Raw genomic sequence first — 17867 nt, 5'->3', positions numbered from 1 at the left:
ACAGCAGAAAGTTAATAAAAACTATTGAGAGACATACTACAACAAATTAATTCTATTACATCACTAGTGACATAATTAAAACTTTTCATCAATTAAAATCAACAGATATTAAGTAGAATTTAATTCATTTATTACATATACATGCTTAAGACAAAATAAAGTCAAAAATCTAATTTTCACATTGTGAATTCAATTAAAATGTTTAATACCACATCATTCTCTTCGACATAATACATTTGACTCTGTAATGTAGTTAAAAAAGATCACTGAGGTAATATTACATTCTTAGTCTTCTTTCATTTTTGTTATATCTCCATCCAAAGTTAGTTGATCTACTTGGCTACCACGACCCTATCCATAGCTACCCTAGTAAATCTGTTGGTGAACAATTGAACTATCTTCTTAAATCCAACTCCCAAGACAATTTGCTTCTTCTAATACCTCTTCTGCCATCTATTTTACAACATAAGGTAAACTGAAAAACAGAGTATTTCTTGCCATTTCTGTTTAGGTGACCATAATATTAAAGCTTCCTTTGACAAATGATATTGAACAGCTGTCTCCTTAGACATCCTCTGCAACACCTCAATGTTAGCAAATGATCCCGGTATGAAATTTACAAAATGTATCTGTATATGTACATCACTAGAGCTTCTATTCTCCTCTCCGGCATGCAGATGAGGACCCAGCTCACCATGCATAATTTTAAGGTAAAATCTTTGCAGGCCAGTAGGTTTCTCATATTCAAAAAAGCTTTCTGGCTCTTTCAATTCTTGAACGTAGTTTAGTGAACTGATCTGTTTCCTCTTGTAGCCAAGAACCATGTTTTTGAATTTAGTAGCTCTTTCGATGAGCTCAACATTCAACTTTAATTGTTCATAGACTGCCTCAGGTGCATCGTGTTTTTTTATGTATTACCATTCACTTTGTCTTCCTGGTTAATTTCCACACTGCATTAAGCGCTAATATTAGCCACTCTTGTAAGTACCATCCTGCAGCCCATATAGTGTATCAAAAATAAGTACAGCATCATCAATGTATTGTCGTATAAGGGCACATATGAGCCCTTATCTTGATACCATTGTCATTTCCAATTACTCGTTTGAAAATGACCTCCTAGTATATGTTAAAGAATGCTGGGGACAGGATGCATCCTTATCGCACACTTCTTGACAGATACCTCCTCTAATTTCTACCATTACAGAATTAATATTAACGATATTATATTTTATGGAATGTTTGATATTATTTTTCAATCAAAAAATAAATATTTAAATGGGGAATACTAATATAATACTTTGTTATAGGCTAATAAGTTTGAATATATAATTATTAACCCTTGTGTAACGACACCATAAAAGAAATTCTGACAACGTGGCTGAATGATGTTTAATAAACAACAGAATACCTCACAACAAACTATCTCTGATCAGGGTTACTGCATAGACTGAACAGATATGAAAACAGATACAGATAATTAAAAAAGTTTCAACAGGAAAAGAATTTTAATGATAATCAATAATAAAAATTACTAGTTTAATCAATATTAAACTCCTTTAATAAGTGTTTTTGTAATTTTGTACAACCATTAGTTTGCATTAATCTGAAGTCTCTTGAAATAATGAGGTATGCAGTGTAAAAGTATTTATGTTTTTGTTATACAATGAAAAAAAACTTGGCATTGTAAATAAATAACCATTCAATCACAGATTTCGCAATATTTATTACTACAGCATTAAGCATTGTTACAATTTTCTTATATGCAGTGCACATGCCAACAATTTTATAAAAATGTTACATTCACATTTCCTGTGTTTTAGAGACCACATCCAAAATTTACAGCTATTGTAATTATTATTATTATTAGGACAATGGATCTATAATTCTATTGGTCAAGGGTAGTCCTTTATTATGTACAACAGCATTCTATTTATACAATTGCAATGTTTTACACTCATTAATAAAAACTTAATGTACATCAACCCATAAGTAATTTATTACTTAACAGATCCTCACTAGAAACTTTCCCGCTCTTGTATGTACTTATACAATTTATTAGTTCCCTGTAAAAATTGGAATTGTCAATTAATTTAACTGGGTAGATACTAAACAGATAAATCATACCACTTCTGGATATGATTAACAATCACATTCCCTTACACCACTGTTAAGAAATTAAATTTAACAATTATGTTACTGTTGGATAATATTGTGTGGCTATTACAAGGGTGAATCAAATTTAAATGGTAATTTTGCTATTCTACACAGCAAGCAGTTCCAAGCTGGATGGCAGAATGGTTAATGTTCAATGTGTTATGCGAGAGAGGGGAAACCAGCTTTGTTAGCTCCTCCATTTTGTTCTGTCATCAGTACAGCCATGAGTGAGCAAGAGGTTCCGTTGTCTGTTGCCCAACATCTAATCATAAAGATTTTAACTAATGAAGGTGTTAAACCCGTGGAAATTTTAACTCATTTAAAGGTAAAGTTTGGGGACACTATACCTAGAACCGAAGGTATATATGGGCCAGACAATTAAAAGGTGGGTGAAAAAGTGTAGAAAGTGAAAGTCATGATCGACGCCCAAGGCCAAGTCTCACAGCTGATAACATCCGTGCCGTTCAAGAGCTTATCAAAGGTGATTGCCAGTTCACTGTTGAAGAAATCCCACCAGAAGTGGGTTTTAGCTATGGGAGTGCTCAATCCATTATTTCTGATCACCTTGGCTTTAGAAAAATTAGTGATCAACGGGTTTTAAAGTTGCTGACCAAAAATCAAAAACAGGTCATGTTGGAGATCTGCGAGACTTCTGCATCAATTTTGGCAAGGGGATGATTTTTTGAGGTGCATCATCACATGTGATGAGATATGGATCCATTATTACAATCCAGAGTCAAAAATAGCAAGTAAGGAATGGGGATGAAAGGATGAGGACTGCCCAGTGAAGCCCAAAACCCATCTGTCAGCCAGAAAAGTTCTTGCAACAATTTTTTTTGAGTAAGGGGAGTTTTACTCATTGTTTTTCTCCACAATCAACAAATGGTGAATGCGGCTAACCACCTGCCAACTGCTACAGTAAAAAAAAAGCTGCCTACTGAAACAAAAGATGGGGGGGTATGCCCATCAGAGATGTCATCCTTCTTCATGACAATGTCAGACTGCACACTGTGATTTTGAAAAGGGATAAATTGGAAAAAATGCACTGGGAAACTCTTGACCACTCTTCCTATTGTCCACTTTTGTCCCCCTGTGACTATTTTTTGTTTGTGCCCTTGAAAGAAATGCTTCGAGGGAACAATTTAAAAACAATGAAAACATCGAGAATCACATGCGCAACTAATAGACAACTTGTCCTACAACATTTTATAAACAAGGAATATTCAAGCTTCCAAATCGCTGGAAAAAGTGTGTAGATCATGCAGGAGACTATATAGAGAAATGATGAAGGTATGAATTGTGTATATTATTAATCAATAAATTAAAAAAAAAAAAAATTACCATTTATATTTGATTCACCACCTTAAATTCCCTGATACTATTATATTTCACTTTATGCCACCCACATCTTCAGAAATGGTATCAGACAGCTGACCATAAAATAGACAGTGCTAATTTTTTTTTAAGCAAGTATGAGGAGAACCATTACATATTCAGAATTGTAAAGAGTGGAGATCCAACAGGTAAAAGAAACAGGTGCTATGGAAAGAAATGTATGCATTATCGAAAATCTTGTGAAAAAAACCACCATTCTTCTTTGATTATTTAGATATACTATAACAAACAATAACATCCATTTTATTCTAGAAAATCATATTTCAGTTTATATTATTTTAAACAAAACAAGTATTACTAGCAAAGAAAATTTTTAGGTCAGACAGATTTATTTTCTATTCATTAAAACAATTTCTGCCAACACAATTTTCTATTGATGTCATATTTTTCTTTGGAATTTGGGCCAAATTTTTAAATAATTAGTCTCAAATTTTATCAAACATATCCTTCAGTAATTAAAGTATAATATTTTCTGTTGAAAGGAAGAAACTGCACACGAATAACCACAGAATGATTTATAAGTTTACTTTATCACTATAACATGATAGAATTACAATAGTTATCTTTATAAATCATATTTTAATACCAATAAAAATAATAATAATCAAATAAAAATAAACTAACAACTTCGTATGGAACAATGTGACCTATGCAACAAACACGTAAAAATAAGTTTATTTTTAAAAATATAAATGAGTGCAACAAAATTAACAGTATTGGTGAAAACATTAAAAAATTACAAAGTAAAACAGTTTGTCAAAAAAATACAATGACAGAATGATTACAACAAAAAAGTCTTTTAATCATAATTATTTAATAATGTAAATAATTTTTTTTTTTACATTATTTAGCCTTTCAGTTACGATCATAAGGTTTAGATGTCATAGAATGTTACAGAAAAATACTAGTAAACATTAAATTAAACTTATGAAAATGTATGGTAGTGATGAAAGTGGTTTGAGTTCTGCTCTACATAAGTTTAAAGAGAAATAGAAACAATGCTTGTACAAGATGTTTTGAAAAAAAGATGACATATTTCTGTATAGAAACTTTTTGTTCAATTTTTATAAAATACAAGGACTCTATTTGCAGAAAAATCTGTTCATCTAATTCCAAACTCCAGTTAAGGAGCTTTGCATTAAAATGTTTTTTAACTTGAAATTTTTCATGTTGTTTTAGTCTACACTGTATTTTTTTTTTTTTGTTGCTGTAATGTTTTTTATTTTTTAGCATTTGCAATCTCTTCAATGGAGACTAATTATCATTAGTATCAACTGGCACATCTGTTAATGAGAGGTTATTATAGCCATAAATTAGTTCATTTATAATTTCAACTCCACTAATGTCTTAAACTACATAATCAATGATTTTGGATACAATCAATTCAATAAAGGACAAAAAAATTATCTGTTTTATTCTAAACTGTTAAATCTAATATATGACAGAAATTTGTATAACTGAAATGACTTTTACCTATGTCATACCAAATAAGTAATATATTTCAATAGCAAGATGAAACTGTAATTAATAAATAAAGCAAATAACATCTTTAAAATGAAAAAACAGCATTGCAGGTTTGACAAGTGCATATATTACTAATTGTAATGTATAGTTAACTCTAAAAAGAATTTAATTTAAATCAACTAATAACAAAAACAGTAGAGGAGTTAGTTTGATTGATTCTTTTTAGCGTGACAAGGTTAAAGTTAAAAAGTTTCTGTTCTACAGCTACTAAAACTAAATAACATTATGCAATCACTTTTATATTCACAAATCACCAGCTAACAAATTTATTAAAAATAAATAGTATTTTACTGACATATATACAATATAAATAAATCTGAAATATATACACACAACAGACAAGCAAAAAAAAAAAAAAAAACCTTGAAAACTATAAAAAAAGACCTGTTCATGATGATTATATGTAATATTGCTCATACTGATTAATATTAAAATTATAAAAATGTTCAACACTTAAGCTTCATGGTTTGCAAAAAAAAAATCTAATTAAAGTAAGCACTCTTTAAGTTCCACAATTAATTTTACACATAAGAAACATTTTATTAAGATGAACATAATAAAAATCATTAAGACTGTAATGAATTTCAGATACAAAATCATACTTGCTAGTAATATATTTTCATATATTTGAAAATTTGTAAATATTACAAGATTCATTTTAAAAATATTGGAAGTTTTTCATCTATATGACCTTTTTAGAGCTAATTATCAGTACATTCTTCAATAAAGTTGTTGTTAATCATAATTAATAATAAGAGTGTTATTAGTAACAACAATGAAGACGGTGCCATTAATTTACTCTGAAAGGTAATTTAGAAAAAAATTTGTTGTATTCTGAAAGGGAGTTATATATTCTTTAATAGTTTCAATTTATACATAAATATTACATCAAAAAACACCAAATCATTATGAAGTCCATTTATGTAATTAATTATTGAAACAATGTAACAAAGTTATAAATAATAAAAAAAAAAAACTTTTTTTTAAATTTGCATTTTAGAGAAATACTAATTTATCATTTCCTTTTTAAATATTATTAACCAAATGTAAATTAATTTCAAAATCAGCACTCATGTAAAAATTTAATTTACTCATACTTCCAAACCTGTGCTTAAAAACTAAATCAGGGTAGATACAAACACTCTTTTTACAGTTTAGGACCTTTTACTGCAGTCCTTAAAACTACATAAATAACAACTTTCAAATCGCAAAACAAACTGTACCACGCAAAAAATCAATACAGAACAACATTAAACAATTTCCACTCATCAAGGATATGTTTGTGGGAAGATGAAGCTATACTGTAAGAAATGATTCAGTAATGAATGACAACTTGGTTCCACTCTGTAACAGGTGGAAGCTGGTCAGTACAACATTGGATTAGGCTGATACTTTTCCACATGAGTATAATACTACAGTAACATTACACAGTACATTATGTCTTTGTTTCAATCGATGCAAAATAATTTTTGGAAAACAGGACAGCAATCAATCAGGTCAAAAACAAGTCAGGATATCAGAATATTGGCAATTTCTTTAAGTTACCATGTATCTATTAAAAAACTATAATTTCATCTATATAAACTTAAATTGTCAACCACATTTTTCATACACATCAAGCAATAACAGTTAACTTTCATAAAGACATCTGTATTATCATAGCACAAGATCCCCCCCCCCCCCGATCATAGCTAGTTCCATTAACTAGTGATACCACTTTCACTTAAACAGTTCTGCCAATACATATAATATGGTGCCTAAAAATTCCCCTTAAACTGGATGTTCGTTCATATGTTAGGTTTGTTCATCAGTTTGGGACTAATATTCTTTGCTAAAAATACAAGAAAAACTGAAGCTGTAAATTCACAGCAATATGTTGTAATTTTTCAAATATTGGTGATTAATACATTAATTGAGACGGCTGGGAGAAGTTAGCCATAGTTCATTCTCTCATTTGATCAATTAAGAAATTAAGAAACTGGATACACCACCACTTACACCATCTTGGGTAAAGATAAATAATATATAATAAAATTTTTAATTTTTGTTAGAACAATTTTCACATTTCTTGTGATGTATCAAAATAAAAACTAACTTGTGCAAGTATTCACCAAAAATTTCAACTTTATAGTAGTTGTTAATAAAAATATATACACCTACAGGAAAGAAAGATATAGGCCTTAATTTACGAAGCTGTTTAAGATTTTCTTTACATAAAAACACAAGTAATAAATTAATAATACAACATTTACAATATATTTGAAGTTGGATAAGAGATTTAGATTTTAACAAGTAGATAAATTTTACAACAAAATAAAATGATAAAGAAACAATGAAGTACATAAAAAGTGATCAATATAAACATGTAATTAAAATTTAATGACAAAAATCATCAGAAAACAATTAATATAACAAGCTATACAAAAACTACAAAATATTTTAATAGCCAAAATTCCACAAAAAAACTCTTAACAAGTATTGAAAATCACTTTTCTCAGTGCCTAATTATGCTACAACACAATAAAATCTGCAATAGCATTGAACAATTATCATTATTTCAAACTGCAATAAACAGAGATTGCACTTAATATCTGAAATTAAATTGGTAAACCTTCTTCTATGGCTTTTTAATGGTAGACCAGTTCACCTTTAAACTAGTTTGTTAAAAAGGATGCAATGAAATTCAATTTCACTGTATTTAGTGATATTTTTTTTAATTTTTGTATGTTTTAGAAAATAATAACAAATTATTCAAAAAGGTCTGATTCTTCACGAAGAAAACTTGTAACTTTTAAAGGATTTAAATTTAAGTTTAGATTTTTAGTTTCTCAATTCAACCTATTAACAGATATTTCAGTTTTTTACACTGTGCATAAGAGTAATTTTCCATAACACTTAGTTTTATATTCTGACTAGAGAGTTTAAATACAAACTTAATAAAACCAATTAACTTATCTCTCATGAGACTTGCTTATGAAACATGACTTGAATTAATTTAACTGAAAAATATATTTTTAACAGAATATTATTAAAAAAAGTAATTAAAAAAATTGTCGTTTTATTCAGAAAATTATCTCATTTCAAACTTACTTACAATCTGTTAGTAAATCAAAGTCAGTTCACTAATGATGACATTTGATGAGATTAAAAGACTTAACAGCTACATGAATGTGTAATTTGGAGTAGAATGTGTTTTCTGCATACCTACATATCATTATAGATAAGTATGTAAGATTTCTGCTTTTTACGCTCAACAGTTTTTTTTTAAGTTATAGAATATACAAAGTAGATTAAGGATTTACAAAGATTAGGAACAAATGGGACCTACAATGGAAGAACTACCATCTCCCTGAGACATGTGTAAGAAAAAATTGGGAGTTTAACAAAAAGCTAGTTAACATTGTCAGGAATACTCAAAGCTTATGATAGTGTTGAACAGAAAAGTAATATACGGTGTTAACGAATAAACACAAAATTAAATCAACAAGTTTGAGACAGAGAGCGGGTGTAACAGGGGAATTGTACCATCTCTCTCCTTTTCATTATTATAAAGGATGAGTCACAAAAAAAGGCGAAGAAAGTAATGAAGAAACAGTATGTTTTTTTCATACGCTCTAGTTATCTTGACTGAGAAGAGGTGGGATGAACACTAAACAAGTGAAATGAAGAGATTAAATTTTGCTATGGAATTCAGAAAAGTTATGGACATAGATAATGCGAAAATACAGGGTAACAAAATAATGAAACACAATAGGATACTTTGAACTACTTCATCAGACTGGGAAATCAGAAAAAGAAGAACAAGAATGCAGAAAGAAAGGTTTCAAAGCATTAGAAATTTAAGTATACTATTCATTTTATCCTGATATTACTAGTATTTTGTAGCAGAATCATGGATCAGGAAGAAAGACGGAACAAACAGCTGAAATGAAGTTTAACCCTTTGGAGTCCTTTTATTGTAAATCACCAACTAGCCTAGAGTCAACTTCTTTTTTTTTTCACTGATATCCCAGCCAGATCAAATTTTATAGCAAGGGAAATTCTTGCCTGATATTCAATTTCTCTGTAATTTTCAACATTTATTTTATTACATTGTGACGCTTGGAAGTTTTTTAAAGTTAATAAATTTATTTTCATACTTTAAAATGAAAAAAAATAGTATAATAAAATTTTACAAAATCATTAAATAATGTAAACTAGAGCTACAACTAAATGTTAATAATTATTCTTATATGAATGATTTATAAAAAAAAAGTACGCAAAATACAAAAAAAAAGAAGTTTAGCGATATTTTTTAACAGTGATACTTCTCAAATCATTCAATGGGATGAAGGGCTGGCTTTTGACTGCAAGTATTGCAGTAAAACACAATTTACACCTTCACCTTCCTATCACTACACACTGTCTTTATGCTTATTTGGTGCTCCTTTATAAATAAAATGGGGTTGATTATTCAAATGGTCTTCAGTATCAGAACTTAATGATCGCCCTCTTTTTCTTCTCTCCTGATTACAGACATCACCAACAAGTTGGTAAAGCAAATGTTTGCAAAACCTCTTGAGTGAAAGCATTTTCATTTTCTACCCGTTTATCCCAGCAATATAACATATAGGCATTTACAATCCCAACTTCAACCAGCCAAAAGAACATCTTTCACCACCACTGTATAGATTTTCTTACAAATGCGTAACTAGCTATATAATAGCTAGTTTCATCGATTACCTCGATCAACTGCACCGTGTAGTCACAAATTATGGTTGGTTTGTTGATAATAAAGAAACAATCAATTTGTCTTTCCACGCAAGTAACATCATTTTGGTGCCATAACGATATTGCAACCTGTTCATGCACTTGAATTTTCAAATTTTTAAGAACTTCTGGGATTCCCTTGCAATTTAATATAATAGTGCCAGTGGTATGCACTGTGCTTATAAAGTTCAAGTGCTAAATTAGGACTGGTGTAAAACCGATCAGTATATAAATGGTAAACTGAACCCTGACTGTAAGGTACAAGTTTGTTGAGAAGATGGAGAACTATTCCGACTTCTAAAAGGAAATTCTGGTTGATCTAGAGCATCTGTTGTTGCCCTCTTAAAATAGGGAATAAACATATATATATAACCACTCATGAAATCTGCTAAAACAGAAATGCATAGACCCCATTTTGTGGGCTTCATAGAGTTGTAGCATTTAAATTTAATTCTTCTTTTAAAACCCAAACTATTTTCATAGATAACAATATTTTGTACTGGAATAAAGTTTTCCCTACACTGTTCAAATAACTATCAAAACACTCTGAAAAATTTTTTACCTTTGCACCTCTTGAACAAACTCCTCCATTGCCTGATTTGGAGAACATAAATTAAATGCCCAAAAATTTTGAAGGAAGCAATGACAAGCAAATACATCTTTAAAGAATGACATTTTATTCCGCCATTCTTCCAACCAATATTCTTTAATATTGGTTTTAGGGTTTACGACCATACTAATTATTATCCCCAGAAAAGCTTTAATTTCAACAATGGTGACATCCCTTCAGCCCCACTGTATAGAATATTACCTAAGCACCATGTTTCTTTTTACTTTTTCTTCTGCGTATCGATTAGTTTTGGCAACAGTTTCAAACAATACTGAATCAGTAAAAAATATCTCAAAGTACTGTAATCCAATCTTCACATTATTGTTATACACTGGACCACATTGTGGAATTGTAAATGGAAATTTGGAAAATCACGATCAGTTACATCATATTTTTCCTTTTTCCCATGACGCGTTAGAACAATTATCACCAAAGGTATACTTGTTCCTGAAGGTATGTCAATATAATTAACAGAATTATCAGTATTATTCACGGAAATATCTTCAATATTGTCACAAACTAGCAGACTACTAACCTCAAATTCACTATCACTTTCTGATCCTACGGCGAATCAAGAGTATTTTCATTAACTGTTGGATGGTTGTCACTAACATCACTAAACAGACTTTCTGAATCGTCACTATAAAACTCACTCATAATATTTTCCAATTTGAAATCACGAATTTGATTACAATGGGAATTTCAAGCCATGTTTCATACCTTAAGTTGTTTATTTACAATTCAGAAAAGATGTCGGAACACAGCCTACTAGGTATGTTGTCTTATGTGCATTCATTTACTAATAACAGATTCTGATTAAACAGCTGATGCTAAACTAAATAGAATATGATGTCGAACAAGAACTATCTAAATGTCAAGCGATGCTCGGTTCAAGATTTACTGTCGTTTAAACATCGCGTCGAGCAATGTACGACATTGAACTGTTACATGAACTACATATAATGTTCAGTGGTTTACAGTACTGGACCTGATATGAATTTCAGAAAGTTGAGGATATTATGACAAAGGACTGCAAAGGGTTAAAAGGAGTATTTGAAGGAAGACAAGGAGAGCTTGAATTAAGAACAATTTAGTGAATAGGTGGAAACTAGTCTGTTGGAGAAACTAAGACGGTTTGGATATATGAATAAGACAGGAGAAGAAAGATTGTTTAACAAATGTTAAATGTTTTTAAAGTCTAACAACTCCCAAACAGAAAGTCTACACAAATGATTGCTTTACAGGTTTTTAACTGTTTCTATAATTAAAAACTAAAATACAAATGCAGTTTAAATAAATCACTCTACACACCTATCATACGTAATACGCTTGAATTAAATACCACTTATATCACTACAACTGAAATCAATTCAATAAAAAATTTAAGGTTAAATAAAATAATAAATTTTACTTTTCTAATTTTTTTTTAAATTTTAGTTAGACATGGAAGGCTGGTATTATTTGAAAGATACTTGGTCTAAGTAAAGTTACTGCCCCTTCAGTTATAAGAAGGAAGGGTAGCAGAGATAAATTAGATCTCTTCACCCTATCCAGGATAAAGAGATGAAGGACAGAATGAAGACAAGACGCTACAGATAGGGGATGATCAACCCATAGAGGAAGTCGTTTTTGAATAGTAGTTTACTACAGTATTACCTATACCCAGAAGTATGGGGTTATTCAATCTTAGTATGACACTGACTATGAGCAGTTAATCAAGCTTTTGACTCAACTTGCAAATCAGTCACAGATGTGCATTGCATTGATTATAGAAGAAACTAGTAACCTAATCAAATCTACAATTATTAAACAGTTCTAAGAAAATAATAACATAAATGGTGAAACTAATCTATTACAATGCAGACAGAAAATGAATGATAAAAATTTAATTTATGACTGTAATTCTAATTTTTGACTTGTTATATTATTTTTATCTCCTGATGGGGTATTCCATTTTAATTCAACAAATTTTCAAAAATGTTTTGCATTTTTTTATTTTGATGATATTTGGTATATGATAACTACCCCACCTTGTAGTGTCTAAAAAATAGTATTTTCTATATTTAAAAATTTTTTTTCTTCAGTAAGAGACTATTTTCTAACTTGCCAACAGGTAAAAAGCCATTTTCATCACTTTTTCCATGAGCTGTAACATTCTTATTTTACATCACACAGAGGTCAAAAAGGGATTTTTGGAAAGAGTAAAGATGGAACTTCATCTTAGTGTACTCAAAATTCATTTTGTTACTTAACCAAATCTTGTAATGTTTACAGTTATATTTACAAATTGTTTTTTTTTTTTTAATTTTAGGCTCAAAATAAATAATGAAGGGCTTAGGGTTACAGGCCTATTTTTTACCATTTAGGTACTAGTAGTAATTATTAAAAAAATTGGACTGTTACAGTCCATTAAAAAAAAAAATGACAACCAAATCATAAGATTTTGAAAATGTCTCATATTTGGGGCTCAAAAACCACATGTGGGACAGGTGGTATAAATCTCAATTTTTACAACAGTAAATACTTTTTATGTACTTTAAAACCGTATAAAATTTACTTTGTTACTCAAAGGGTTTGACAAGTAATGAACCTATCAAAACTGCTAAAAACACCATTCCTTCTAACCGTGAACAGTATATCCAAAAAATTCACAGCATGTATTTTTTCAGATAATAATGTAGGCCTACTATACAAAATATTCTGATATGTCTATAATGAGATAGCTTATATTCTAGACAGTTTGTTACTTAAAGTATGACTCGTACACACAAACTCATGTTTAAACATGAAAGTAAATAAACATGCATGGACATGAATATTTGCATAATCCTGAAAGTAAACATTGTAGAAGACTCAGTTACTGTACGATTTCAATGTGATATGTTGTATTCTTGTTAGTGTTAACACTGTGGTTAGATAATGTATACTTGTTTATAAAGTAATTTTATTACCAATGAACTTCTCTTTTATGCGACATCCTTTATTTTTAATTTTATTAGAGAAATTTTTATTTTAGCTGCACAGGAACTGGGATAAAACAAAGTGATGTGCAATTGGTAGTTTTATAATTTGTACTAACTGTATTGTAAGAACCCTTGCATTATATAAAAACAGATTATGGAGTGTTGCAATTGGCAATCGCACTGAAACAGTATGTCACAATCTGACTTACAATAGATCTTCAGTATTGCAGGATATTTTACGAGTTTACTGAACACCAAATAACATTGATATCTTTAAGAAGTGGATGTACTGAAACAAAAAATATCTGTACTTTCCACAAAACTGAATATTCAGAAAAATATTTTCATATTAGAGAGAAAAGTTGCTCTAACCCATTTAGCTGTCACACTAAACTGGTTAAGAAATCTCTTTGACACTTTCAACAAGCATCTAAATTTAGAATTTATTCCAGGCAGAGCAATATGTACAAAATGCTTAAACAAAATACAAAAGCCACAATATGACACAGAGAATGAACCTGAATGTCAGGATATATTTGAGCCTCAATGTGTTATAGACGAGTCTGTGAATAAAGTTTGTTCAGCAATTGGCATTTCTCCCGTTAAGGTTCAAAAATCATCAAGCAGTGCAAAGGAACCAATTTTAAAAAATAAACTTACAAAAATAGCCGAGTCAGTTACCAGTAAATTAAATGATTCCTTTGATTTAAATATTTCTACTGTAATATTTATTACTATTTATTATGTGATTATTATTATTTATTACTATTTGTACTTATTTACTATATTTCAAAAAATTCAAAATGAGTTTAGTGTTAGTCCGTACTTAGCCCATCAATCTAAAAAATTAGTTAAAACAAGTGGAATTTTGCCACAAATTGGCAAAAAGAAACCCAGTCATGTAATTGATGAAAATATTATTAAATGTGTCAAAGATTTTTACCAGAATGATAGCACAGCCGAATGATGCCAGGCAAGAAGGATTGTGTCTCTGTAAGACAACCTGACAGGGAAAAAATTTAGCTTACCTTTTTTTTTTTTTTTTGTCTTCAGTCATTTGACTGGTTTGATGCAGCTCTCCAAGATTCCCTATCTAGTGCTAGTCATTTCATTTCAGTATACCCTCTACATCCTACATCCCTAACAATTTGTTTTACATATTCCAAACGTGGCCTGCCTACACAATTTTTCCCTTCTACCTGTCCTTCCAATATTAAAGCGACTATTCCAGGATGCCTTAGTATGTGGCCTATAAGTCTGTCTCTTCTTTTAACTATATTTTTCCAAATGCTTCTTTCTTCATCTATTTGCCCCAATATCTCTTCATTTGTCACTTTATCCACCCATCTGATTTTTAACATTCTCCTATAGCACCACATTTCAAAAGCTTCTAATCTTTTCTTCTCAGATACTCCGATCGTCCAAGTTTCACTTCCATATAAAGCGACACTCCAAACATACACTTTCAAAAATCTTTTCCTGACATTTAAATTAATTTTTGATGTAAACAAATTATATTTCTTACTAAAGGCTCGTTTAGCTTGTGTTATTCGACATTTTATATCGCTCCTGCTTCGTCCATCTTTAGTAATTCTACTTCCCAAATAACAAAATTCTTCTACCTCCATAATCTTTTCTCCTCCTATTTTCATATTCAGTGGTCCATCTTTGTTATTTCTACTACATTTCATTACTTTTGTTTTGTTCTTGTTTATTTTCCTGCGATAGTTCTTGCGTAGGACTTCATCTATGCCGTTCATTGTTTCTTCTAAATCCTTTTTACTCTCGGCTAGAATTACTATATCATCAGTAAATCGTAGCATCTTTATCTTTTCACCTAGCTTACCTTATGTAACATAAAAGAATTGTACACAGCCTTCAAAGAAAAACATAGTTTAAAAATTGGTTTTTCAAAATTTGATGATTTAAGACCTAAATTTTCTGTTCTGGCTGGTGCATCAAGTACTCACTCTGTGTGTGTGTGTGTGTGTGTGTGTGTCACCCACCAAAATGTAAAACTCATGTTATCTGATATAAAAATGAAATTTGATTATACAATTAAAAAAAGAAGTGCTCAGATTACAGAGCTGGGATGATTTTGATTCCGAAATTATCTTCAAACAGTGGGTTTCTGTTGACGGTTGTGAACCTACTACTCAAATTCTTCTATTTCAAGAGTACTTAGATAAACTTACTGAAAATTTAAATAATCTAAATAGACATCATTTTGTTGCAAAGAAACAAGCTAATTTCCTCAACATTAAAAAGGAAAACTTGGTGGAGGGTAAATGTAATGTAATGGGAGACTTCTCTCAAAAGTTTCCTTTTGTGATACAGGATGAAGTCATCATATCACTGGTCAAAAACGTATGCCACAATTCATCCATTTCTCACATATTTTAAAAAAGAAGGAAATACAAAGCCAAAGCTACTGTGTGATTAGAGAATACTTGATGCACAATACTACATCGTTCTTCTTCTTCTTCTTCTAAAACCAAGTTATAAATAGAAGTAAATCCACTGTTACCACTAGTTAAACAATTTTTTTTTCTGATAGCTCCTCAGCCCAGTATAAAAAAAAATTTCATACATTTAAGCTACCATCAAGATTTTGAAATCGCAGCTGAATGACTTTTTTTTGCCTCATGCCACTGAAAACGACCATGTGATGGTATTGGTGGAACTGTAAAAAGGACTGTGACTAAAGCAAACCTTCAAAGAACAGTCAACAATCAAATTGTTACACCTTCTGAAATGTACAATTATTGCAAAGATAATATTAAAAATATAACATTTATTTTCTGTTAAAGTAAAGATGTTCAAGAGACTGAAGAATACTCACTTTGTTATCAGGTAATTACAACAGTCCCAGAAACAAGAATCTTTCAGTTATGTTCCAAAAAGTCAGAATTCTGAAAGTTTGGGCGAACTCTGAATCAGAAACCTTTATGTTAGTATCGATACACAAGGACATTAGTGTTTCTGATTGCTTTATAGTTTTACCAAAGCCATAATGTAAAAATTATGTCTGCTGCGTATACAATGGCAAATGGTGGTTAGGCAAAGTCATTGAAGTCAAAATACAAGAAAATGAAGTGGAATATCAAATACAATTTTTCCATCTACAGGGTCCTGGTACTTCATTCAAGAAATCATTGAGGGATAATCAAACATGGGTTTGATTATTGATTATTAACTGGAAAATATTTTAAAGATTCTCATGCCTTTAGAGCTTTTTCTATCAACTACTAGAAAAGGACACAACATTACGCCAAAGATGAATGAGGACTTATCAGTTCTAATCAATAAAAAAAATGGCAGGAGCACTAAGTTTGTTAGTTAAGTTTGTTATCAAAAAGTGCAAAATTTATTCATAACTTCCATAAGTAGGAGTAAAATAAGGTAAAAGTGAATTGAACTTGTTAATTTATTTGAATTTTTTATCATTTTGTAATTGACTATTTATTAATTATCAATTTATTCATTCTAATGAGTTTAGTTGTAATTTTTATAATCTGAAAAAAATACAAATCATTATTTTTGGATACGTTGTTTAAGGTTAGAAGGAACAATGTTTTTACTGGTTTTGTTGGCTTCATTACTTGTTAACCCCTTTGAGAAACAAAATAAATTTCACAGTTTTAAAGTATATAAAAAGTACTTAGTATTGTAAACATTTCAGATTTTTGCCATTGTAAACATTTCAGATTTTTGACACCTGTCTCACATGTGGTTTATGGGGCCCCAAAAATGAGACATTTTCAAAATCTTACGATTTAGAGGCCATTTTTTTTACTGAAGGACACTTGGTAACAGTATTTTTTATATAAGTACTAATACTACCTAAGAGTTAAGACGTAAAAATCAGGCCTGTTACCTTAAGTCCTTAATTATTTATTTTGGACCCAAAATTTGGTTATGTAACAAAATGAATTTTGAGTACATTAAGATGAAGTTCCATTTTTACTCTTTCCAAAAAGCCCTTTTTAACACTCTGTATTATGTAAAATAAGAATGCTACAGCTCATGGAAAAAGTGATGAAAATGGCTGTTTTTACCTGTTGGCGAGTTAGAAAACAGTCCATTATTCAAGAAAAATTTTTTTTAATATAAAAAAAATATTTTTCTATTAATTAGTTAGTTATATATCAAATATCAAAATCAAGAATAGTGATGCACTGATCATTTGTTGAATTAAAATGGAATACCTGATGATTGTTAGAAATAAACCAAAAGATCTCGAGAAAACAGCTATTTTGCTGGTAAAGTGGATATAAAATTTTAATTATTTTCTTTTTATTGAAAATTTAATAATTTATATTGCAACAAAGCAGCTACTATGAACATAGTACAGTAAATTTTTTGTGGCAAGGAAACTATACTGTGGACCAACATTAAAGTAAGAAAAGTAAGAGAACACAAACAATAAAAACTTACCACTAAAACAGCTATTTGACAATAAGTACATAAGC

The 17867-nt window shown here is 30.0% G+C and overlaps 1 protein-coding gene across 11 annotated transcripts in view; it reads right to left on the bottom strand.

Moving 5' to 3' along the window:
- Nucleotides 1–17867, bottom strand: part of Asator (tau-tubulin kinase asator) — a 492107-nt gene that overhangs the window by 74404 nt on the left and 399836 nt on the right. The gene's annotated exons all lie outside the window — the stretch shown is intronic.

Source organism: Lycorma delicatula, chromosome 4, assembly GCF_047948215.1.
Source record: "Lycorma delicatula isolate Av1 chromosome 4, ASM4794821v1, whole genome shotgun sequence".
Classification (NCBI taxonomy): Eukaryota; Metazoa; Arthropoda; class Insecta; order Hemiptera; family Fulgoridae; genus Lycorma; species Lycorma delicatula.
This window is presented reverse-complemented; position numbering and strand designations above follow the sequence as displayed.